We start from the raw sequence: 24,880 nt of genomic DNA on the forward strand, positions 1-24,880 counted from the left end.
TTGGCTTTCTTAAAAAAGAAAAAAGAGATGAGAGAAACATATTTGACATAATAATGGCTAAAAATTCCCAAATTTGATAAAACTTGCAAAAATACAGATCCAATGAACTTGAAGAGCCTGAAGCAGCATGAAATAAGCACATGAAAACCAGTCAGACTCAAAGTTTCAAAACAAATCTTAAAGAAGAAACCATGAAAACATCCTAATTGGTACAAACAGAGAATAAATGAAATGGTACAAAGGGAATAAATTTCTCAGCCAAACAATTCAACTGAAAAGATAATGAACCAACATTTTTAAAGTATTAAAAGAATATTTGAAAATGTATGACTGATTTTGTTGCTGAACAGTTACCTAGATTGGGGCGGGGGGCGGTGAGAGAGGATAGTAATAGGTATAGTGTTTTGATTTGGGTTAACAAAAATGACCTAAGTTTCATTATGGTTATAATTGTACAACTCTGTTAGTGTGCTGAAATTTATGAAATCTTGTATTTAAATTAGTGGATTATGGGTTATGCAAGTTTTTAGTTCAATCAAGTTGTTTTATTAATTTTTAAAAATGAGAACTTTATTGTTACCTAGCAATAATATGTTTAATAATATAATAATTCCTATAATATTAACACAATAATATGTTTAAGACAACCGGGTATGGTGGCAAACATTTATAATCCCAGCACCTTGAGAGAAGCCTGAGACATATGGATTGCAAGTTCAAGCCCACCTTGGGAAACTATTTTCTCAAAATAAATTAAAATAAAAGAAGAGCAAGGGAAGTAATTCAGTGTGAAGGCCCAGGGTTCAATTCCCAGTACAACAAATAAAGAGAATAGGGCCGGGGATTTAGCTCAGTGGTTCCACCACCTGCTTCACAAGCGCAAGGTCCCAAGTTTGATCCCTCATACAAAAAGAAAAAAGAAGAAGAAAGTAGGAATTTTTCAGACATGCTGAAGGTGAAAAAACTCACTACCAGCAGGAAGACCTTATAAGGAATATTGAAGGAAATCTTTTAAGCAGGAGAAAAATGAGCATATAGATCAACAATACAAATGAAAAGTATAAAAATGATAATTGTATGGAAAATATATTTTTAAATATTTAAATTTCAGTTAAAATTATCTGTGCCAGCAATAACAATGACAATATGGCATGGGATCTACAACATCTACAGATGTGAAATGCATGACAAATTCATGCATGGGCTAGGAGATGAGAAAAGGAGGCATTATTTTTTAAGGTGTGTATTCCATACACAAAGCTATAAAACATGACTTGAAAGTAGATCACAAAAGAGTGAAGGTGGGTAACACAAATTCTAAAATAAGGAAGAGTCCCAGCAAGTAAACACACATAGACTAGAAATGAGTTATTAATAAACTTTACAAATTCCAAACAAATGAGAAAGAAAAAAAGGGCAAGATCCAAATAGAAAACCAATAGCAAGAAGATATATTTGATAGAAAATATGGGTAGATTTCAATTATTTCCTATTTATTTAAGCAGACTTTGTAGACTAGTATGTGCTTTATTTTGTAGCAAGTTCTGTGTGCTTCTCAGAAGAATATGTATGTTGTTGAAGAAGGGTAAAATGCTCTGTAAATATCTGTTAAATCCATTTGTTCAAAGATGTGGTTCATGTTTGATATTTCTTTGTTGATTTTTTTTATTTAGTTCACCTGTCTCTGTAAAACTAGGGTACTGAGTTCACCCACCATGATTATGTTGGTGTTTATTTCATCTTGTATGTCTAGCAGTATTTTTTAATGAAATTGGGTGCTCCAGTATTTGGTGCATATATATTTAAAATTGTTATCTCATCTTGTTGTGTTGTTCTCTTAATTAATATGTAGGTATAGGAACTACGTAGTTAATATGTCAGAGATAGGTGTATTTAATCTGATTTAAACATTAATCTATATATCTCAGAATATATTATAGTATGTATATTAACAAAATCTAATGTGTATCCCACGAATATGTTCATTTTTATGCTTTTATGGTTTAGTAAATTTTTTATTTCAAAAATTCAATATAATTCACAATATTAACAAAGATATATAAATATAACAAATATAGGTTCCCATCCACAAATGAAAAGATGTTCATACTGTTTTGTATCAGTACAGTAGAATACTACTGGGAATTAAAAGAGAATAAATCTTGATTTATATATGAATATTAAAATGAACATGCTGACTTAAAGAAAGCGTTCCAAAAGAGAATATATACTGTGTGGCTTCATGTATATAATCTGGCAGAAAATCCAAACTTATCTATAGTGAAGGGATATATATTAGCTGTATCGAGAGGAATAGTCGAGGGAGTGGGAGAAAAGGAGTTTGGGAAGAAGAGGGGAACTGGATTGTGAGGGAGCATAGGAAAATTGTTGACTGATAGGTATGTTCGTTTCTTGATTTAGGTGATTTTTTCATGGGTGTATTCACAGAAAATTTTATCCTATGTGCAGTTTATTGCATCTTGATTGTGTTTTGATAATGCTGTTTTAAAATAGAATAAACACTATAAAATTTCATCTGATACACAGTATCAAAATTTCTAGAATCATGACCCAAGCCTTGGTTTTAGCCCCACTTGGATGGTGGGAGGTAGTACCTCCACACCAGCACCTCCAATTGCCAAAATTCTCAGAGGAACAATTTAACGTTCTCAGCCTATTTAAATTGTTATGAGAGCCAAGCTCCAATCTTTTGTGCCACTGTCTATTGAAATGTCATACACATTCAAGAATCAAATATATACTCCAAAAATTATTAGAAATTCTGTTTCGTAGACACTATTGACAAACAGTATCAAGGCAATTTCACTCACTCCAATGTGTAGACATGGTATTAGAAGAAATGTTTGGGAATGTTCACAGAAGCGTTATCATAGTAGCCCTAAAAACTGTATAATGAATGCTTCTGGTATGTAACATAGGTGAGTAAAATGGTGATGTATTTATTCTGTGTTGTAATGAAATATTATACAGCTACTTGCAACAAAATAGATAAATTCTACAAACATAATTTTGAGGGAAATAAGCTAGATTAAGCCAGATAAAATATAACATCAGATTCTAGTGAACAGATGCAAAATTTATCAAGATTATATCCTAATGTTAAAAATGAAGATAGTACATTAACTTTGGGTAAGAATGAAAGATTGTGATCCAAAGGGGCCCTGCAGTAGCCTGTTGGTTCTGATGCTCTCTCTCTTTTGTGAAGCGGTGGTTACGTTGGATGTGCTCAGATTATGACCGTTCATTTAACTCTATGCTCAATGATGTGGAAGAGTTCAGTAAAACATAAACATGGCATTAAAAACAGTCACACAAAATGACTCAAGTAATTAACAAGAGTTACCTAGTAATGGGTCCAAGTATGTCAGGATCTTTATAATTTTGAAATCAAATTTTACTTCAAATTAAACCAGCAATTAACAATAAGTTCAGAAGTTATGTTATAATTCGGTTACTATCTGGATATTTACTTATATTTAAGTAGCTCTATGATAAAATATTAGACAATTGTCTAATGGTCTAGTTAAGCAGATCTACAAGTTTATTGTTTTATTATCTAACTGACAGGCCAAGAATCTTGTAAAATAGAAACCTATTTTTTACCAGATATTATGGAAGTTTTTATTTTATTATCAATACAATATTTAGATAATAGTTTTATCATTGATATGTATTATTTTATTAAAAAATTAGATACTACGATTTTCTGCTTTCCCTTGGCATTTTATTCCAGTTCCACTAACCTCATCTGGGAATTTTAAAGGATCAATACATCATGTTTAAAAATTAACATATTGTAATAACAACTAATTATTTAAAAAAATACAGGCCAAAGTTCATGCAACATTCATGAATGGAACTGATTTGCATACTCATTTCTGGTATAACATTTAATTGCTTAAAAAGTAAATATGGAACCACGTTTAATAAACTATTTTAAATAATCAAATTTTTTGTTAAAGTAGTGGCTTGAAGCAGAATCCTAGTAATTATATGAATAATACATAGTTAATTATCCTGATTATGCATTCTTCTGAGGGACATTTTCTAGTTGCTATATGGCCAATTCACGCACCTGCATGCCTCATATATCATTCATTCATTCTCAGGATTTAGAGCTTTATTCTATTTTTAAAAATATGTTGTAGCTTCTTTTTCCATTTTTGGAAATGAATCATGTAAAACTTTCATTAGGTACTCGTTGGTTAGATTCAGAGACATTGATTCAAATGAATCATCTTTCAGAAAACTTAAATTCTTAAAAATGATTTTTGGTCTTTTTTGGACAAAAATTTCAACTTTGACTACTTTAATCTGAAGCACACAGGTCAGGAGAAAATTCTAGACATTAAAAATTATCTTTTCACTTAAAATATCTGCACATATCAGATATTTTGTATCATGTTTTCACTTGATCTTTGCATCTTAATGCCTTAAAGAGTAGACAGTACTATAGGATGGCCTTAAAGGTTGCAACAATGGAGAATATTCTAGAGAGTGCCACAGTCAGGCATAGATCTCAATGGTGTCACACTTCATCCCACTTATCTCCATTTTCCTTAATTGCAGAAAAGAAAAACATGGCCTTTTTCTTAGCTAAAAAATGTATGAAGTGCCATCCCCTGACACTGTTCCATCACTTTGAGATTCTTTTGGTGATATACCACTCTTGCGCTGGCTAAGAACGTCTATTCCAAATTTATTTTTTTATGATGTTTCCCATGCCTTTCTGGGATTTTAGGACAGCATAACTGTACATAACATCTTTCCCCACCAGTGTCTCCCCTCAGCCAAAGACATGTTCAACATTAATTCACAGTACATTAGCACAGAGAAATCTTGTTGCCTTTAACTGTATGACAGTCTTTGACACTGATTATATCATTTTTATCTTCTTTTCACATTTCCATTTTATTAGTTCTTCATGGGGTAGAGTCATCTTTAAAGTAAAAATTGTAATATCGACTTCAAATCATCATTACATGGACTACATGGGGTAACATAAATTATCTAATAAAATAATTGGCAAAATAGACACTTAATAAGCAAATCTTCCAGGGATGATAGACGGCACAGTGGGGAGAAGAAAATACTAGAAGAAAATCCTGTGGGAGTGACAGAAAAGAATTATGTCAGGAGCACAAGAATTTGGCTTTTTTAACCAGATTGGTTTTGAATGGGGATTTCTTTCCGGTAACTACCATGTTTAAATATCCAGAACATGACTTTAAAATAGATGAACTTTTTCTTGTCATATGTCATAAAATTAGTTTGTAGGATGGTCTAAAAATGTCTTTTGAAAATATGCTTAGGATCTTAGGCTATCTATTAACTGATCAAACAGGAAAATGATATCATGAAATTATTATGTTATTAGAACAAAATAGGTCAGAGATGAGAGAAACTTAATGAAACAGTACATTATGGTTGTAAATACATTTGGGAAAGGCTACAGACATTAAAACAAGGAAGAGAACAAGAGGCAAAAGAGCAGGATAAAGAGGAAAAAAGAAGGAAAAAGAGGCAATAGGGTTGAAAGGAACAGCCCAGTCTGCATAAGAAAAAATAATTCTGTGAAAAAAATCTTGCTTTTTGCTAATTATTATTTTCATAAAATATCTCTTTTCTATGGACAAGCTAAGTGCATTATTCTATTTGAATTCCATACAAAACTTGATGAAAGATAACTTCATTGACAAGTCAGGAAGATTTGTCCAAATATCTGCAAATTCTGTTAAGACTTTTCATCTGAATTATTATGTGCATGTCTTGATGTCTCTGAACTTTGTCCTGATTTGGCTTTACAGTGAAGTTGCCATGAAAACTTATCATATCTATTGCTGTTCCTCCAGTTCCAGTTTTTATTTTAAATGTGAAAAATCCACTGAGCTGTATGGGTCCTATTTTATTTTTAGATGAAAGGTTTACTAAGAAACCATGAATTTCGCAAATCCACATGTAGTAAGTCGATTTCACCTTAAGGTTTATAGTATTTGACTTAACTGTACTGGTTTATATAAGGTAAGATCAATGTGACATAAAAGCATATAGTGTCAAACATTATGGTCATAAGAATTGTTTGCTAAAACTAATTGACTCAGGTCTCTCCAGTTTTAAAATTGAAAGATTTTTTTTTTAAAGAAAGAGAACAGAGCTTTTCCACTACTAAAATTAGATTGAAATTAAATCTTCTTCCAGAAATTATATCTTCTTCCAGAAAGCTAACATGAAGTTACTTATACAGACCAAATCTTTATGCACCAGAATGCTAGTGAGACATAAGAAATCTCCTTATTGTGTAATAAGATACACATTAAATAAAAACATATATTGGGATTTTAGGCAGGAAACACAGATAAAATAACAAGTAAGTGAAGCAAAATGGATAAAGGTTATTATCCAAAGAATAAAAAACAAGTAAGAATGTAAAATATAGGTATTGTCACTTATTGGCGAATTTCTCTTAGGATGTACTTCACCTTAAATGTTTGCTTCCTATGTAGTATGATTCATCATGTCTAAGTTTTTCAAAAATTGTTAAACTTAAAATGTTTCTGGTATACTTTTAAATATTAGTAATATATGTATGTGGTATTTTTATCTTTTGTTGCTTACTAAATTATAATGAATTTTTTGGAAAGTAAAATGTGAAATCATTCAACATTGTGCTAGTCCGTCAAATCTTTGTGCTCCACATTTAACACAGGGTTTGGCCAAAATTATGTATCATTCTCTTATAGTGATGCTTACGTGTTTCTAACAGAAAAAAAAAGAGACACAATCAGGAAGTTAGCCCTTCATTTTAACTTTGTTAAATTATAATAGAAAAAATAGAAAAGCATACAGCCCTGGCAAAATTTTCCTCTGTCACTTTGACTGTGTGAATTTGAGTGCAAGATCACTCCAAAATGGAATTAACAATGTCAAATGTTCAGGGTTGTTCTGCACAGTAAAATGGGTATTGTGAAAATATCTATATAAGTAGATGTTCAAATAATGGAAAAAAGGGAATTACTTCCCTTTTTAAATAAGTTTTCAAAATTGGCTTCTGCCATAAACTGTAAATCATTTACAAAAGTTCTACCACAGCAGATCACAGCTTGTGAGTAGACTGGCACAGCACTTGATATCATCAAACTAACTGACACTACCACATTTGGGAATGTGTGGCAATGGAGTTGGATAAAGGGGGGAGGGATGGAGGGAGGAGGAGGAGAGAGAGAGAAAGAAAGAGAGAGGAAAAGGGAGAGAGACAGTATATAAGTCTTAGAGTGAATATTAGAACAAAGACCTTCATAAAGAAGACACATTAAAAGCTAGCATTTTTCATATGCATTGTAAGCTACTGAAATAAATATCAGAGCTTTATCTGGCACATTTTTGGCACCATTTATGCGTACACTATCTCCAATGGGTACAGGGCATGGCCCTATTAGAATGCTGCAAGATGTTTCCACAGCACTAGGAAGGCGCTCAAGTAGGTTTTGAGTGTGAGTGAGAACGATGTTGTCAGCCAAGAAATGGAGAACTTACTTTCTGCGAATTTATCAAGGAGTTAAAAATAGATTGACATTTATCTTTAAAATTCACACTTGTTTTTTTTTTCTCTCATGTTTCTTATTTGGTATAATGTCATTTAAAATATCTATGACATTTGGTCATGATAATACACAATATTAAACAAACTAGATAAAATTCTAATATGCTACAACTAATATGTTTCAAATTGTATTATTTTTAATACAATTACTTACTCTATTATTTTAATACAATTAGTTTACAGTATTTACTTCTGGTAAATGACATAAATGAAGAATTTTCACAGTATCATTAACTAACATTACTTGATTAACATTAATTTTTGTTAGTCTGCATTGGGTAGCACTTACAAATTAATATGTGCACAATCTTTATTGTTCATTAAGTATCTGTTTTGTAGTTTTATCAAGATCTAGATGTTTAATACTCTACTAAGGAAACAATAGACTATATCAATGTCCTTAGGGACATCTTTAGAATTCTAATATTTATTGAAAATTTAATCAACACTCATTTTATGTAGTATAATGAAGAATAGCAAAAACATCCTAAACCTTAAATCTGCTTCAGTATAATTGTGTTTTATCTTATTATCTGAACATCTATGATTTTATCTTATTTTTTGATTGACAAAGAAAAGTTTATATATTTATTATATAAAACTGATATTTTGATATATGCTACGAAATAATTTGTCAAGGAAGGAATAAAAGGAGGAAAGATAGATAGAAGATATAGATAGATTGATAGACAGATAATAGACAGATAGAAGTAACAAAATAATTTGTTTCTGGAGAAAGACAAAAAAGGTGAAGAAAAGGAAAGAATGGTGGGCTTTGGTGTTCCATGTCAGTCTGCAGTGATATGGACTCTGGGACAGGTGATGGAAGCAAATGTATATTTCTAGCATTGATTTAATCAAATCCTACTTTCTCTTCCATAGGCCTTCACATTTGAGGCCAGAACATTTGACCTAAGATCTATTGTCCCTGGAAAATATCCACTGTAACTGAGTACCAGTATTACAAAATGGCTCTGTGAATTACAGTCAGGAAGCCTCAGCTCAGTAGAAATATGTTCTCATATGTGAGCAGTGTGACGAAAAATTTGATTGTCTTCTGAATAAACAATGGGTCACAGAGGAAATTGAAGAAGAAATCAGATAGTTCCTACAATTAAATGACAATGCCAATACAACATATCAGAATCTATGGGCCACAATGAAAGCAGTCTAATGAGGGAAATTCATAGCAGTGAATACTCACATTAGGAAAACAGAGTGAGCCCAATTACAAAACCTGACGCTGAACCTCAAGCTTCTGGAAAAAGAAGAGGAGCACAAACTCAAAGCTCATGTAAGAGAGGAAATGATAAAGATCAGGGCAGAAATCAATGCAAAGGAGACAAAGAGAAGGATACAAAAAAATCAATGAAGCCAAAAGTGGTTCTTCAAAAGAATAAACAAAACTGACATACCCTTAGTGAACCTCATCAAAAAAGGGAAAGAAAAGGCCCAAATCCATGAAATTACAATGGACATAGCATAAATCCAGAGGATCATCAATACCTACTTTGAGAACCTGTATGGCAATAAGATGGAAAATACAAAAGAAAGGGACAGATTCCTAGATACGTATAAATTACCAAAGTTGAACGCAGATGACCTAAAAATTCTAAATGGCCCAATATCAATCAATGAAATTGAAAATGTAATTACAAACTTACCAACTAAGAGAAGCCCGGGTCTTGATAGCTTCACTGCTGAATTCTACAAGACATTTAGAGAAGAACTACTGCCACTACCCTTTAAACTCTTTAATGTAATTGAAGGGGAACTAATACTCCTGAATTCATTCCTGGAAGCAAGCATCACCGTGATCCCCAAAGCAGAGATAGACCCAACTGAAAAAGAGAACTATAGGTCAATCTCACTAATAAACATAGATGCAAAAATCCTTAATAAGATACAGGCAAATAGAATGCAGAAGATTATCAAGAAGATCGTACACCCTGACCAAGTGGGATTCATCCCAGGGATGCAGGGATGGTTCAACATACACAAATCAATAAATATATAACACTATATTAAGAGAGCCAAGGACAAAAACCATATGGTCATCTCAATAGACTCAGAAAAAGCATTTGACAAAATCCAACATGCATTTATGATAAAAAGCCTACAAAAATTGGAATAGATGGTCTCTACCTCAAACTGATAAAAGCCATCAGCCAATATCATACTAAATGGTCAAAAACTGAAATCCTTCACACTAAAATCAGGAACAAGACAAGGATGTCCACTATCACCACTCCTGTGCAATATAGTTTTGGAAACATTAGCCACAGCAATTAGACAAGAAAAAAATAATAAAAGGAATAAAGATAGGAAATGAAGAAGTCAAATTGTCATTACTTACAGATGACATGATACTCTATATAGAAGACTCTAAGAATTCCACCAAAAGTCTTCTTGACTTAACAACCAAATTCAGTAAAGTAGCTGGATATAAGGTCAACACACAAAAATCAATAGCTTTTCTGTACACAAAAAACAGACTTGCTGAGAGAGAAATGGAGCAATCAATTCCTTTTAAAATAGCATCCAAAAAATTAAAATACGTAAGAATCAACCTAACAAAAGAAATCAAAGACCTTGTCTCTGAAAACTATAGCACTCTGAAAAGAGAGATTGAAGAAGATATCAGAAAATAGAATGACATCCCTTGCTCCTGGGTAGGAAGAGTCAACATCATGAAAACGGCCATACTTCAAAAACCGATATATAGATTCAATGCAATCCCAATTGAAATCCCAGCAGTATACTTCACAGACCTGGAGAAAATAATCCAAAAATTCATTTGGAACAAGAAGAGATCTAGAATAGATCAAGCAATACTGGGCAATAAAGGCAAGGTAGGGAGGTATCACAATCCCCAACCTGCAACTATACTACAAAGCCACTGTGATAAAAAACACCATGATACTGGCAAAGAAACAGACCTAAGGACCAGTGGAACAGGTTAGAAGCTGCAGAAACAACTCCAAACACACTCAGCCACCTCATCTTAGACAAAGGAGCCAAACACCCTCACTGGAGGAAAGATAGCCTCTTTAATAAATGGGGCTGGGAAAATGGGGTTTCAACTTGGCAAAGATTAAAACTAGACCTATATCTCTCACCATGCACTAAACTAAGATCGAAATGGATTAAAGATCTAAATATTAAAACAGAAATGCTGAACCAGCTGGAACAGAGGTTAGGTAGAATTCTTGAAGACATTGGTGCAGGAAAAGATTTTATGAACAAAACCTCACATTGCCTTTAAACTAGCACAAACAATCAACAAGTGGGATCTCTTCTTACTAAAAAGCTTCTCCACAGCAAGAGAAACCACCACCAGTGTGAAGAGACAACCCACCGCCAGTGTGAAGAGACAACCCACAATGTAGGAAAAAATTTTCACCTGCTATCCCTCGGACAAAGGTCTACTATCTAGAATATATAAAAAACTGAAAAAAAAATTAGACCTCCCAAATTTAAAGACCCAATCCAAAAATGGGCATCTGAAATGAACAGACATTTCTCACACAAAGAAGTAGAAATAGCAAATAAGCATATGAAAAAATGTTCAACCTCACTGGTCATTCCAGAGATGCAAATTAAACAACGCTGAGATCCCACCTCACCCCAGAAAGATTGGCTGCTATCATGAAATCAACCAATAACAAATGCTGGCAGGGCTGTGGGTAAAGAGGAACCTTACTCCACTGCTGGTATGAGTGTAGACTGGTGCAACCACTGTGGAAATCAGTATGGAGATACCTCAAAGAACTAGGATTGGAAGTCCCATTTGACCCAGCTATTCCCCTGCTGGGTATCTTCCCCAAGAATTAAAAGGATCATATCACAGTGATATATGTGCACCCATGTTCATAGCAGCACAATTCATGATAGCTTAAACTTGGTAAAAACCAGATTGCCCATCAACTGAAGACTTGATAAAGAAATTGTGGAGTTTTTTAATAATATGTAGTGTTACTCAGCCATAAAGAACTAGAAATTAGAGACATTTATAGCTAAATGGATGCACATTGAGGCGATACTCTTAAGTGCAATAAATAACACACACACATGCATAAACACCAAATAGTTTCTCTAGTGTGAGAAACTGAAAGTGTAAATAAGGACTAAAAGGTATAATAGATAATGTGAAACAGGAAGAAAAAGTGCAAGGGGGAAGGGGAAGTGGAATGGGTAGGGGAAAGGGAAAGAAGGGAATGGAATTAATATGAGAAAAGGAAAAAATTGTAGATAGGGAGGGATGGAGTGGTTGAATGGAGGGCAGTGGAATGGGGAAAAAATAAGAACCAAGATGGATTATGTAAAGGTGCAAATTTCCAATGATGAACGTCATTATATTGTATACCTTAAATTTACCAATAAAATTAATTTTAAAAATTTGATTGACAAAACTTTTGATTTGACTGGACACGGGAACATATAATTGAACTTGCTAGTACTCTCCACATCAGTGTTGACAGATGTTCGATTCTGTTTAAAAAATTGTCAGCTAGATGTGGTGGAGCACACCTGTATCTTAATACAGTGCAAGTCTGAGGAGGGAGGATGGAAAGTTCAACCGCAGCTCAGGTACCTTAGTGAAATGAATTAGTGAGACAATATATATATGGGTCTGGGAGTACAGTTTAGTGTGAAGGACTTGGGTTCAATTCCCAGTGCCCAAAACAAAATAAAATACATAATGGAAATTCTAAATTGCTAGCAAGTAAGAGAATTATCCAGTGAAATAACTTGGTATATAACTGGTGATGAATCCTTCAAAATGAAAAATTATTGCTATAGTATCGGAAGTTGAAGTTTTTCAACAATTTTTTATACTTAGAACTATTTCATAGTATTCCACTAATCTGATCAATAAAATAAATTCTTATGCATTACCAATGTAAAGCCTACTTTTACACATGTGTAAACATGTGTGTTTCCACCCATTTCAACACAAAAGATCTCTGTTGGGTATGGAATTTGATTTTACCTCTCTTTCAGGCTAAATTTGCTTATAATAGTTTCACACATGCTGGCAGAAGATATAAGAAGTCTAGACAAGAGACAAAAGATTTCATTATTCATAGCATCGCAATCAACATGAACATCAAAATATTTGCCCCTTAGTTTCACCTGGGTCACATAATATGGATCAGATTAATACTAGACATGCAAGGAATTTCTGGTACAACTAAGAGAAACTGACCATGGGAAATCTATTTTATTACATAGTATGAAGGCCTACTCTTTATTTGTAGGCAGATGGTGGAAGAAGTTATTGACATAATTCTCAATAATTGTCATAATTCTAGATACATAGACAACTTTCAGAAGGGGTCCAGGTGAACAGGAGTTTTCCTCATTCGCACAGTTAACAAGAGCCATTGTGTTCACCTTGTCTCAAATCCACAGGTTACCTCCATAGGATGAAATGGACCATAGTGAGAATATTTACACCAGGGAAATCAGTAAACCTTAAATATTACAAGTTTCTTTTCTTTCCAGAGAATTGGTAGCTAAATATTTACCAGAATAATCCTATATTACTGGACATGCTGTTATTTTTTAAAGCTTGATAGTTCAAGGAACAATGTACTGTGCATAGCAGCACCAATTGTAACCAAATTTTCTAAGGTATTTGTGTGTGTGCACACTTGTGCATGTACGCACATTTATGTCCATGGGAGGGATAAGATTGAGGGAGCATAAAGGAAAGGATGGCTCATACACTGAACAAAACAACAAAACAAAGACTTTGAAATTGGAAATCTAGAAAGCAGCAAATTGCTATGGAAGTTAAGCAAAACAAAAATGCTGTTTTTCAAAACAAACATTAATGAACTGAAACTTAGACCAAATGTAAAGAGAGGAAACTGACAAATCTGTAGGTTTTATGTTTACAAACACCACTAAACCTCAGAAATAGAACTTCCATCTTCATTAACCCTACAGCAGACTTTTGAAAGAGTACTTAACAGTCAGTCTGACTTAAGTTCAATAAAAATATTAAGCAAAATGTGAATTTATCCACACATTGGGTAAGTTAAAGTTAGTCATCAGTGAACCAATTCATCTGTAGAAGTGAGGTCTTTTAGATATCATTCTTCTCATTACTCCAATAGTCTATCAATGGGTAACTCTACTTTCATTTCAACTCCTTATCAAACCTTTTGGGACCATTGTCTACTGTTGCTGCCCCATCTTAACTGTTTCTATGCTTCTATAAGAGAGCCCCACTTAGGCAATCTAAGGAGTCCATCATCTTTCTTTAGATCATGGATCAGAATGCACCAAATAAAAGAAGTGAATTTTATTTTATTTGGTTAAGCTATTTGGCAGTATTTTGAACCTCAGCAAAGACTCAGAAATTTTGTTCAAAAGCTTTTTACTTTACAAAGAAAAATGTGGTGTAACCATGTATGGTAATAGCAATAGAATTGTACTATACTTAACTCAGCATTCTCAGCACAAAAGCCAGCTCCCTTTTTCAATACATGTCTTTGAAAACCAACGTGAATTTCTGAGATCCTGGGGCTATGAGTATGTAGATAGCAATTTGCTGGTTTCTATTTTGAAAATCAATATTATCTCAATTTATGAGTAGTTTAGGAAAATAAATTTTCAAGTGTGACCTGATTCACTATCTTGGAAGAAAGTGAATGCTCATAAATTCTACAATAAATCACCAAGGAGAAGAAAACTGCCAACTATTGGTTATAGTTTTAGGACAAGGAGGAATCCCTAATCAAATCCCAACTCTTCAGACTGCATTAATAAATCTAAACAGAATGTTTGAATACAGAAAGCAAAAAACTGTCTAATATATGCAAGGCATATCTTTAATGTGTACGAAGGAGCTAAACATCTCCCTGGGAATTCTTAAAACATTTATCTTTTAGGCAGTTATTTAGCTTCACAAGTCTTTGTTGTTTAACCAGCTGGAGAAAATAGGTCAGCTAATGTTATATTAATCAGTAAATTAATATTTTAATTTGATTTTCTTTCTAGTTAAAATGCTTGCAGCTTTTCCTCCACCCCTGCCCACTTCAGCACTAGTACTAAACAGTATCATTATCATATTGTACCTTCTGGTTGTGAGATAACAGGGTCCAGGGATAACTCTATTCTTAGGAGAGTGGGAAGTTTATCATGTCACTTACACATTTAAGTGACACTCCGTGGCTTCTGTGTAAGAAAGTGTGGTAGAGCTTAGTCATAGGATTCTCCAAGTTGAGGTTTTCAATTCACATTTTAAAATCATCCCTTTCAAATCTGAGTAGATAATAAGTCTTGCTTAGTAAAAATTCTAGCTCCAAGGGAAAAGTCTTACTCAACTGTCAGAACAATGTAATTATGGGTTTCAGTTTCCATTTTCCAGTTTCTTGTATCAACTGACAATACAAAGAGGGTTTGGTGCTCTATTCTGCACAGGGAAATAGAGTTACCAAATTTTACAACAGAAATTGAATGTAGGGTGAGTATTCTTATTTTAATTTCTCATATGAAAACCTCAAAACTCTATTTTTTCCCCTTATTTTGTTTAGTATATATTGAAGACTTAAAACTTTCTAGGAGCTGGGTAATTTTGTATGACATTTCTGTGGTGGTATTTTTCTTCATGACAATTACTATGAACTTCTGTGATTTTCTAGGAGCCACATCTGGTAGGATTAATGGAGAGATTGGCTATGATTCCACAGAAGAGTTTTGGTTGAAGGCAGCAATGGAGAATGTGACTGAGGTAGAGTTCTCATTGTCTCTAGTATCCTTCCCAATGGAAAGTACAATGCTCACCCAAGATTGCTTTGCCGTGCTGCAATCAGCTGGTGTTGGGCAAAAAGGGATGCTAATCTTATTTTCTGGTGTTGAAAACTGCATAGCTAGGAGATTTAGCAAAACATATATATATATATATGAAAATGGCCTAGGATTGATCTTTTTTCATTTGACAGTCTGTTTTCATTGACTTATGAAATCTTAGTCCTTTATTCCCAGTTCCACAAAACTGTTGATGTGAGTGGTAGCATAGTTTAATTGGAGGAAACTCCACTCTAGTTAGAAAAATATATGCCCAAATAGACTAAATTGGCACCAAATGCACGGTTTTTACTTTGTCCATTTCTGTTCTATGGTTCTTTGTTCTGTGTAAGGGAGAAAAATTCCAATTTGCCAGTGTGAATAAAGTCACATTATTCTCAAAGAAATATTAAAGTTTATAATCTAAGGTGATATATGTTCATTTGTCCTACATAAACACGTTATTCATTCATAATTAATATTATTATAGGTAAATGTTAGAAATTACATGGAAAATGTTGAATATGTAGAACTAATATGAAATAATGGGCATTTTGTTTTGTCTGGTTAAGTCTTCTGACACATCTTTGTATTGATAGGAAAGTTTTGAATAAACAGAAAATAAATGCAGATACAGAAAAGCAAAGATTATTTTTTAAAAATAAGAAAAAATTTATATGCATAGATTGAAAAAGTAGCTCGGGGTCAGAATGGAAAAAGTAATTCAATTTGTGGATCATAAACTCTGACCTGTGTCCTCTGCTAGACACTTGACTTATGTAATAATAACAAAATGCCTAATATTTATTATTTATCGATTTTTTTACTCAAGCACTTATTGTATTCCTTTTATGCATTGGATACTGCTTAGAGTGTTTTACAAATTCAGTCATTTATTCTCACAGTCCTATTCATCAAATGCTATATATTTTCCCATTATACAAATGAGTGAACAAAAGGAAAGAGGTTAAATAACCTGTGTAATGTCTAAATTAAAGTATGATATTTCTAGGATTAAATTCAAGTTCTAGTTTTTGGCCTCCATGCTTTAATTAGTAGGTTCCTATTTTTTAGGGGAGAGTACTGAGTATTCAACCCAGAGAACATTAAACTGTGTCCCCAGCCCTATTTTATTTGTACATTTTTATTTTGAGAGAGGGTCTTGCTAAGTTGCCCAGGCTAGGGTTAATATTGCAATCCTTCTGCCTTAGCCTACTGAGTAGCTGGGGTTACAAGCTTGTGCCATCATGCCTATCTAAATATTTTTTTAAAATATACTGCTAGTCAGTAAAATGATGAAGAAATAGAATAGACGTTTATTTAAAAATCTGATAGCTTATTCACAAATTATAACAATTCTCTTCCTCACATTTACCAGACTATCTCTGTATCCAAATTTCCATTTTCTTACCAGTGGTCCATTTCAAATGTGATGAAAGAGCAGATCACATGAGCTCTTGCACTAGCTCTTTGGGGAAATCTGTTGAGACATTATCTGCAGAATTGGATCAGGTTGGGGAAAATTACTGAAAGATCTCATACATGGATATTCAAAAAGTTTGGAGAGTTTAAAAAATTCATAGAAATGGTGACAAGTGAAATGAATCTTGGAGAATGAACAACATATTACAATCCACATAAATAATGCCACAATGATAAATGAAATCCTTAAACTCACATTAGTTCATAATATCTAAGAAAATTATGCTTAAATTGTGTCACATACAGTAAAGTAAAAGTGTAGAGTAATAGGGATATCTTATCTAGTCTTGATCTTAGGGAAGCCTTTCTTAGAATAATCACAGAAAAGATTTTTATTCATGGTAGTTTAAGGACTTGGTGATAACAGTATGTCACCAAGGTTCATTAGTTTTAGCAAATAAAGAACTGCAAATCTCTCTCTCTCCCTCTGTCTCTCAAAAGACCTACATACATACATACATACATACATGAATACAGAATTAACATTTCAGATTTTCAGATATTGAGAATATGCTGGATAACTCAGTAAAAGGAACTTGTATACTTCTTATCCTTGATGAAAAATAAGCAAGCAAAAAGCAAATTGGAGTCCTATTTATATAAAATTCTAAATGTACTGATTATTTCTGTGCAAATAAGCATACATCAGAGAATGTTCATGATATTAACATAAATTATGTTTTTAAAAAATATTCAAAGAATTTGAAATAATAAAAGATCAATATATTAATTGAATAAATTGTGTGCATTAAAATTAAGCACTGAATGAAATGAAAGACACGATGGAAAGAATAAAAAAGAAGACATTATCAAGGAGATACTATTTGCAGTAACCAAAAATTGGTATCTAGAATATGTAAAGAATTTTCAACAACCAATAAGAAAATAAACACAAAACTAAGTTGGTGTAAAGACATAGAAAACATGCAGAAACAGAAAAATAAATGCCAAATAATTGTAGGAAAGCTCTTCAAACCAAATTTTTTATATAAGGGAAATGCAAATGTATATACTGTGTGCATAGTACTATACATAGTATGCCCTACATATACCATGTATAGTATTATGAGGCACAAAACTATCCTTAAAAAACACTTTTTTTCAAGTAGACACCTGGAACTGCAAGCACCTAGTCTCCTGGTGGCCTAATTTAGGGGAAATGAAACCACTCTGCTCATACAAGTACTAGCAGGCTTTCACTAGTAACCATGCTCAGAAATGGAAAAGTTATTGAATATTAACTTAGTATTAGTTCAGTAAATACTGTACGTAGTATATACTATTGTATTTTACTACTACACACTACAGTGCTTCCTATACTATAGGATAAAATGGTTAGGTAAACATTGGAGACAGACATATAAATAGATATTTATAAAAATAAATCCAATTGTAAATATCTATTATAAACCTAATGTTTTTTAAATAGCCTCATCAATTACATAATTTATTGCTTTCCACAGTACAAAGAAGTAGCAAATAGTTTACTTACCTTCCCAGAATTGGTACCAGAAACAAGAAAAGGTCAAGTAACTTGCCTAGGAACAAAAAACATATAGGTAGCAAAAGTAAAATAAGACCTTAGGTGGTCTGCTGTGAGGCCCTCTCTCTCTACTTCAATGCTATATGGCCTCTCAAAGAAGTCCTTAGTCCCTATGGTACCAAAGCACTCACCAGTTAACTTAGGGAATGCAGAGAGCTAAATCGACAGTTCAGAAATTTCTCTTTTGGCCCCACCTAGAATATGGTCTTTTCACCATGGCTTTATGGTTCTTCCCTAACTAATTTCAAAAAAGTCTCGGAAGTATAAGATGGCATGGCAATTGATTAAATGATTTTCTGATTCCAGTTAATGAGAATTTTTGTATGTATGTGAATGGCTTAAAGTGTCTGCTTTCCCAGTTTCATGAGACCTTGGTGAGTTATAGTAATTTTGTGATTGCTTGGTGATCATGAAACCAGAGTGAAGGCAGTTAGATATGATTGAGAGATATTTCATCCAAGATATGAATCACAGGTGAAAGGCTTATGGCTATACAACATTCTTCAGTCTACAACAATGCTTTTCCAAATGTCTGTGTGTTGACTCAGAATTTTATCTTAAATGTCAAGTGTTCAAAAATGCATTTTTCAGGGCCGGGCATATAGCTCAGCGGTGCAAATGCACCTGCCAAGCCCCCTGGCAAGTCCAAGGGCCTAAATTTGATCCCCGGTACAAAAAAAATGCATTTTTCTGTCGTCCAAGTTAGGGTTACATCCTCTGGATGCTCAGCCTGTATATCCAGGATGGGGCAAAGGGCCTGGAGTATGGTAAGTGCTCCATAACTGTTCGTTGAATTCATACTCGTGCTCTTCCTCTTTTCTCATCTATATTTAGAGTTACAACCTTAGTCTTGTGTCTCCTTTATCAGTCTTTCTCTAAATAACAGATCTTAAGATACGAGAACTATATCTTGATGATCATTTGTAATTTTCTTAGTTAGCTAACAATCCAAGCCCTATTTTCCCCTCCAGAACACTATGATTGCATATACATGTAGTTGTCCCCCAGGATTTCTGAAGCATGTATTCATGAATTTCTTTTTAAGATTTAGTTTTTTCTTATCTACTAACTATTCATGCTTTTAAAACTGTCCCTTAAAAAGCAGCCTATCTATTTGGCAGCTAGAGTCTTAGGGCTCCTTAGAGAACTGAGGCGGAAATGGAAAGGAGATTCATGAGCCAAGAAGTAAGTTAGAGAGCATGGCCATGTGAGCTGAGGACACAAGGAAAATGTCAATTTGACACCTGTCTGGAGAAAGTGAAACGTAGCTTTGCACTAAAAAGTGAAATGAGGTTGATCCAGAGAAGTATACATTTCTGGAAGTTTGGGGCCTAGTTCTAGGACTGGGAGAGTGTATAAGCATTGCTAATATAGGACAACTGCCTAGTTGATACATGTACTTATCTGATGCACTCATAATCAGATATGAATTGGCATATTACCCATGGAAGAAATTGCACTATGCTTAGGAAGACACATTCAGAGGATGGAGAAGCCCAGCCTTTGACTCAGAGAAACTTCCTTACACACTGAGAGTTGAAACGTATATTGCATACTATGTTCATTGCACTTGTGCTTGGAAATGTGAGCTTACTTGACATTCACAGGTGACCTTACTGAAGCATAAATGGAAACTGACTTCTCAAGATCAACCACAGGTCAAAAGTTCAATTTTGTCTCCTACTTTCCCAAACTTCTGTTTGGGTAAAAGGGACACAAGATTCTCAATTCTATGTTGACTCTTTTGATCTGAATGAGGCTATTCTTGGCAGGTTATTGTAATGCCACTATGATGAAGCATATCCTTAACCATTCTTGAATTCAAAGCAAAATAAAATTTAGAAGGAACCAAAAAAAAGTTCCTTCTGTCCCATGCTGAGATTCCTACTTTTCAGATTAATATGCCATAGTTTAAATTAATACATGGCAAGACATAGAGACAAGTAATTTAAAGTAGTATGCAAAGATGCTAATAATAAAGGTAGCCTGTCTATGTCAGACTATGAACTCTGAGTAATCGAAAAATATTTTGGAAACTATATTTTGATATGATAATTTTTGTTCTTAAACAAGAAAGTTACTGCTGTGATTGCCATTTAAAAAATAATATTTATAAAACCTGTTACCAAAAGCCCCTATTTCTCCCAAAATGACATCCTTGTAGTCTCATTTGTGGTTCAAAAAAGTATTTGACTCACTAAGGTTGAATGTCAGGTAATTTCATTTAATGTTCACTTTTAAAAGGGAAAAGAGGGAGAAATATTTAGCTGAAAAATAGAGTGTGTGACCTTAGAAATGTATTTATAAGGTCTGACTGCAGCAGCCAAAAATACTATCCATTGAACCTAGTGAATAATTTAAGGCCAATGAGCTAACAGTGATCTTTGCAATGGGATATTAATACGTAAATATTTTAGTCAGCTTTTTCACACCATGCATAAAAATGCCTTGTATTTTATCTACAGTCTCACTCTAGATGAAGTTTCTGAGAGATTTTGTGTTCTCACTGAAGTCTTTATATACACATTCACACATTATAATTAAATGATTTTACTGCGCAAATACATTCAAGAAAAAAAGATTATATTTTCTAAAATATGCAGTGATGACTCCTAAGGCCATGTTTCACTTTACACTTTGGGACACTGCTATAACAGGATTTGGTTCCTTTATCTATGTCTATTTCCTGTGGATACTGTGATTTACTGAATAATAGAATCATTTGTTTTTTAACATTACTTAGCCTTCAGAAATACTAATAAAGTTGACCAAAGGATATAAGCATTTGAGAGCTTACAAAAATATATTTGCTGCTTCCAAGTCCACAGTATATATAGATAAATATCCATATAATAACATCCATATATAAAGACAAATTTGTTTTTAATCCCTCTGTGTTTCTCTGTTAATAAACTGAGTAATAGCTCTGTTTTTCAGACGAATGATTGTATCAATGTGTTTACTTGCCTATGCCTTTAAGGTAAAAATATTTGCTGCAAGCTCAAGATGAATCTCTCCCACTTTACAGTGGAGAGAAAGAGATACCCTCAAAGGGCAGTTGTGGGGTAAAACCTAGCGATCTAGCCCTGCTTAGCCACAAGATGACCATTCCTTTTATCTGTCCTAATATAATTTTCTCATATTAGATATGAAGATGTTTCTGGCTAAATGCAAGGCTTCTCAGGTTGTAATTGTGAATGAATAAACTCTGAAGACAAATACTTCCTAAAATATGGTAAATAAATGTAATTTTGAAAACATGTAATCGTACTTTAATGAATGTTTTAAAACAATGTGGTGAATTTGGGTGACAATCTAGGATTCTCTTTTGCAGAGCTTCTATATCTTTTTTTTCTCAGAGTATGAATTTTGGTAAGCCAAACCTTTAGGTTTGCAGAAAACAAAATTGTTTTCATTTAAACTCACAATGACTAAATTTAAAACTATGCACGCTTAAGCAGAAGAAAATGTTACAATCATTTTAGAGTTTTCTCAATTAAATATATTTTTCCATGTCCTTCTAAATTCTTCCTGGCTAAAACAGAATTCAGGCACCAGCTCGGGAAGGCATTACTAGAGCTATTGATACTAGCTGTCTGGCATCCCAATATAATTAGGTTCTTAGAGGTCACTCTCTCTCCTCCTCAGACCCTCAGTCTGCCTCACACTCACTAAATATGTCTATTCCTTTTCATAGAACCACAGAGAACACTTTGTATATTCTGCAACACTCATTGGCAGCTATAGGCAAGCAGTAAGTTCTCTCAATGCACCTATGACAGTGTGTGCTATTGTCATCAGTTTTATAGCTATTGTGCAGAGTCTGTGTTTTGGTAACTGCAAAACTTGTCATCTCTTTAGACTTGTTCTGGAAGTCAAAGAACAAGCTTCATTTCTTTTAGGATCCTCAAATATCTTTCATCTCTGAACACTGGAGCCTGGAGAGGAGGTCAGATTAGAGGGCCCTTTGGAGGCCCCCACACACACAGTGTGTAAGTTTTATTCTTCCCTTCAAATAATCCTTTCGTTCCCAACATGAAAACATGTACCTCTTTATGGGGTTAGTTCAGTTTTCTATCTACTCTATTTTCAATCTCTTTTTCTATCTTTCAGGTCTTAGCCTTTTGAAACTCAAAAAACTAAGCTCCTGTAAATCAAAGCTTTTCTTCTCAAACCTATAGTATCTTTCTTGAATTTAAAAGATTGTTTTTTTAATCCAAAATCAAATAATTTGACCTCTAACTTTTCTCTAGATTTCTGGTGCTCCCCTTTTCTCCTTTGGCAATGCAGTCTGGTGATTCACTAGAACAGTCTGTGATAACCATGACCTAAAATTCAGCTCTTTGCAATTTGGAAAAAGGCATCATCTCTGGGTAGATGCAGGGACAACCACATAATATCTGCATTAATGAAACAGAAACCACACAATGTCTGGGTGGAGTGTTTCTCTGTTTACAATGCTTGGTAAAGGGACACTGTCTTTCAGCAATGAGACAATTTCCTTCTTCCCACTCAATGCAAGTCCAGGAGAGGATACCAGGAGAGCAGCCTATGAACCAGATTTCAGCCCACTCAGACCTCCCTTCTTGACTGTCCCTGTTTATGGTCCCATAACACAGAAATAAACTGCTGTTTTAGGGATCAACAAGATGTGGGGGTGGGTGACTTCTAACAATATTTGAGAAATTAATCTTCTCCCTATTTTGGTTAAAGCAAGTTCAACTCACAGTTCTTGTAGTTGAAGCAGTATTATAATGTTGTGATTTGGAACATATTGCAAGAAAGGAAAGCTGTAAACCACACCACATAAAAAGAACTGCTATAATGAATTTTAACACATAATAAGTGGTCTCAAAAATGGGGAAATACACGCAAGTCCTAAATTGCCAATGACTTGAATCCTTAATCAAATGCCATCAAGTGTTTCAAACGGTAGAAAGAATATTTATCTATCCCTTCTTATCATTTCCAATTGTTTAAAAACCCTTCCAGTTTAGTTGATTCACACTTAGTAAAACCATCTACTGATGCTTACTAGAAAAGACAAACATATTTTTCCATGATTTTTTCAGTATGTATGATATTAATACCTGGAATATGTATACCACTATGAATGCATCTAATATGATTAAGTGAGGAATTCTAAAGCCAGATGCAAGAAATATTTATAACTCAGAATAAAGTGACATACTTCAAAATATGACAAATTTTCCTTACTTTTCTAATACACACTTTTTAAAAAGTGGAACAAAGGCTTCAGAATATGGTCTTTGAGAATTTGCCATTAGAACAAATACTTAAATCTATATATAGCTATAGATAGATCAAAACAATTTATATATGATTTTTCTTTTATTGATTATCAATTCACTTTATTTGCACAGTCCTGACTAAGATCAAAATCACTTTGCAAAAATGACTGTAAGCTTGATGAAGTAATAGCACCAGAGCACTGTGTTACTTGGAAAGTACATTTTAAAAAGTGAAAGCAAATCAATAATAATTATACAAACCAAAATGTATTATCTTTTCTTATTAAAAGTGTAATTGTAAGAAATGTAATATAGATAGGAGAATATTTTAAAAGAATAGAATAATCCATTAACTACATTTGTCAAAATTGTTATGATACTATTTTTCAGAAGCTTTTTCTGTATTTAGTGATAGAAGAGCTGTAGCAATAAAGAAGACAAAAATTAAATATAAAAGAGAAACTTGAAAAGTTATTTTTTGACCATTCAACAAACTTTGTTCACCATTAGTGAATAAAATATGTAGGCAAGACATTAATTATAGAATATAAATAAAGACCCATCAACATGTGTGTCTGCAGAAGACACATTAAATAACTCAAGATAGTGGATTAGTATTGTGTAACCTTGAAAATTTCTAAAGCATCTATTTCTACATCCTTACTAGCATTGATTGCAATCAGTTGAATCAGTAGTTTATGTTCATTTCCTTTCATTTGCTATTATTTTACACAGGGGAATATTTGCATTTGCATTGTATTCCTGACATAAGAAAAACTCATCTCGAAATTCATACCTCTATTAGTGGGCTAGTATATTTATTTGTATGCTATTACTTCCTCTGGTAAGTCATCATTTCATGAGAATGTTCACTATAACTTTAAATTGAAAGACAATTCTTTTAAAAGATTGACAGTTAACTAAGGGAATAAAAAATAAAATCTGAAAGTTAAAAGAATTACACTTTTTCTTACCTAAATATTAATCTCAAAGGGGCACAGAAAGATATAGAGAAACTATACATTAGAAGTACATTATGATGTTCATTAAAAAGCATTTAGTGAAACAACCAGAGTCTCAAACACAAAACCACTCAATAATTCTAGTGTTCCTGCCTGCCTAATGTAACGCTGTGGACAGGACTGAGGTGATGTGAAGGAAGTGTCTGCACCACATGTTGAG

At 33.3% G+C, this 24,880-nt stretch overlaps 2 long non-coding RNA genes across 4 annotated transcripts in view; one reads left to right on the forward strand and one right to left on the reverse strand.

The window, feature by feature from the left end:
* The window catches only part of LOC110348128 (uncharacterized), a 1,027,816-nt gene that overhangs the window by 109,020 nt on the left and 893,916 nt on the right, over positions 1-24,880 (reverse strand). The window lies entirely within an intron of this gene.
* LOC147829267 (uncharacterized) overlaps positions 14,738-24,880 on the forward strand; it is a 12,343-nt gene continuing 2,200 nt past the window's right edge. Inside the window, exons 1-2 of the long non-coding RNA XR_015449385.1 lie at positions 14,738-15,098; positions 15,277-15,365. This is a non-coding gene — a long non-coding RNA (uncharacterized LOC147829267). The remainder of the gene's footprint in view (positions 15,099-15,276; positions 15,366-24,880) is intronic.

This window comes from Heterocephalus glaber, unplaced genomic scaffold, assembly GCF_053883595.1.
Source record: "Heterocephalus glaber isolate CG9 unplaced genomic scaffold, H.glaber_assembly_v1.0 deba00000676, whole genome shotgun sequence".
Lineage (NCBI taxonomy): Eukaryota > Metazoa > Chordata > Mammalia > Rodentia > Bathyergidae > Heterocephalus > Heterocephalus glaber.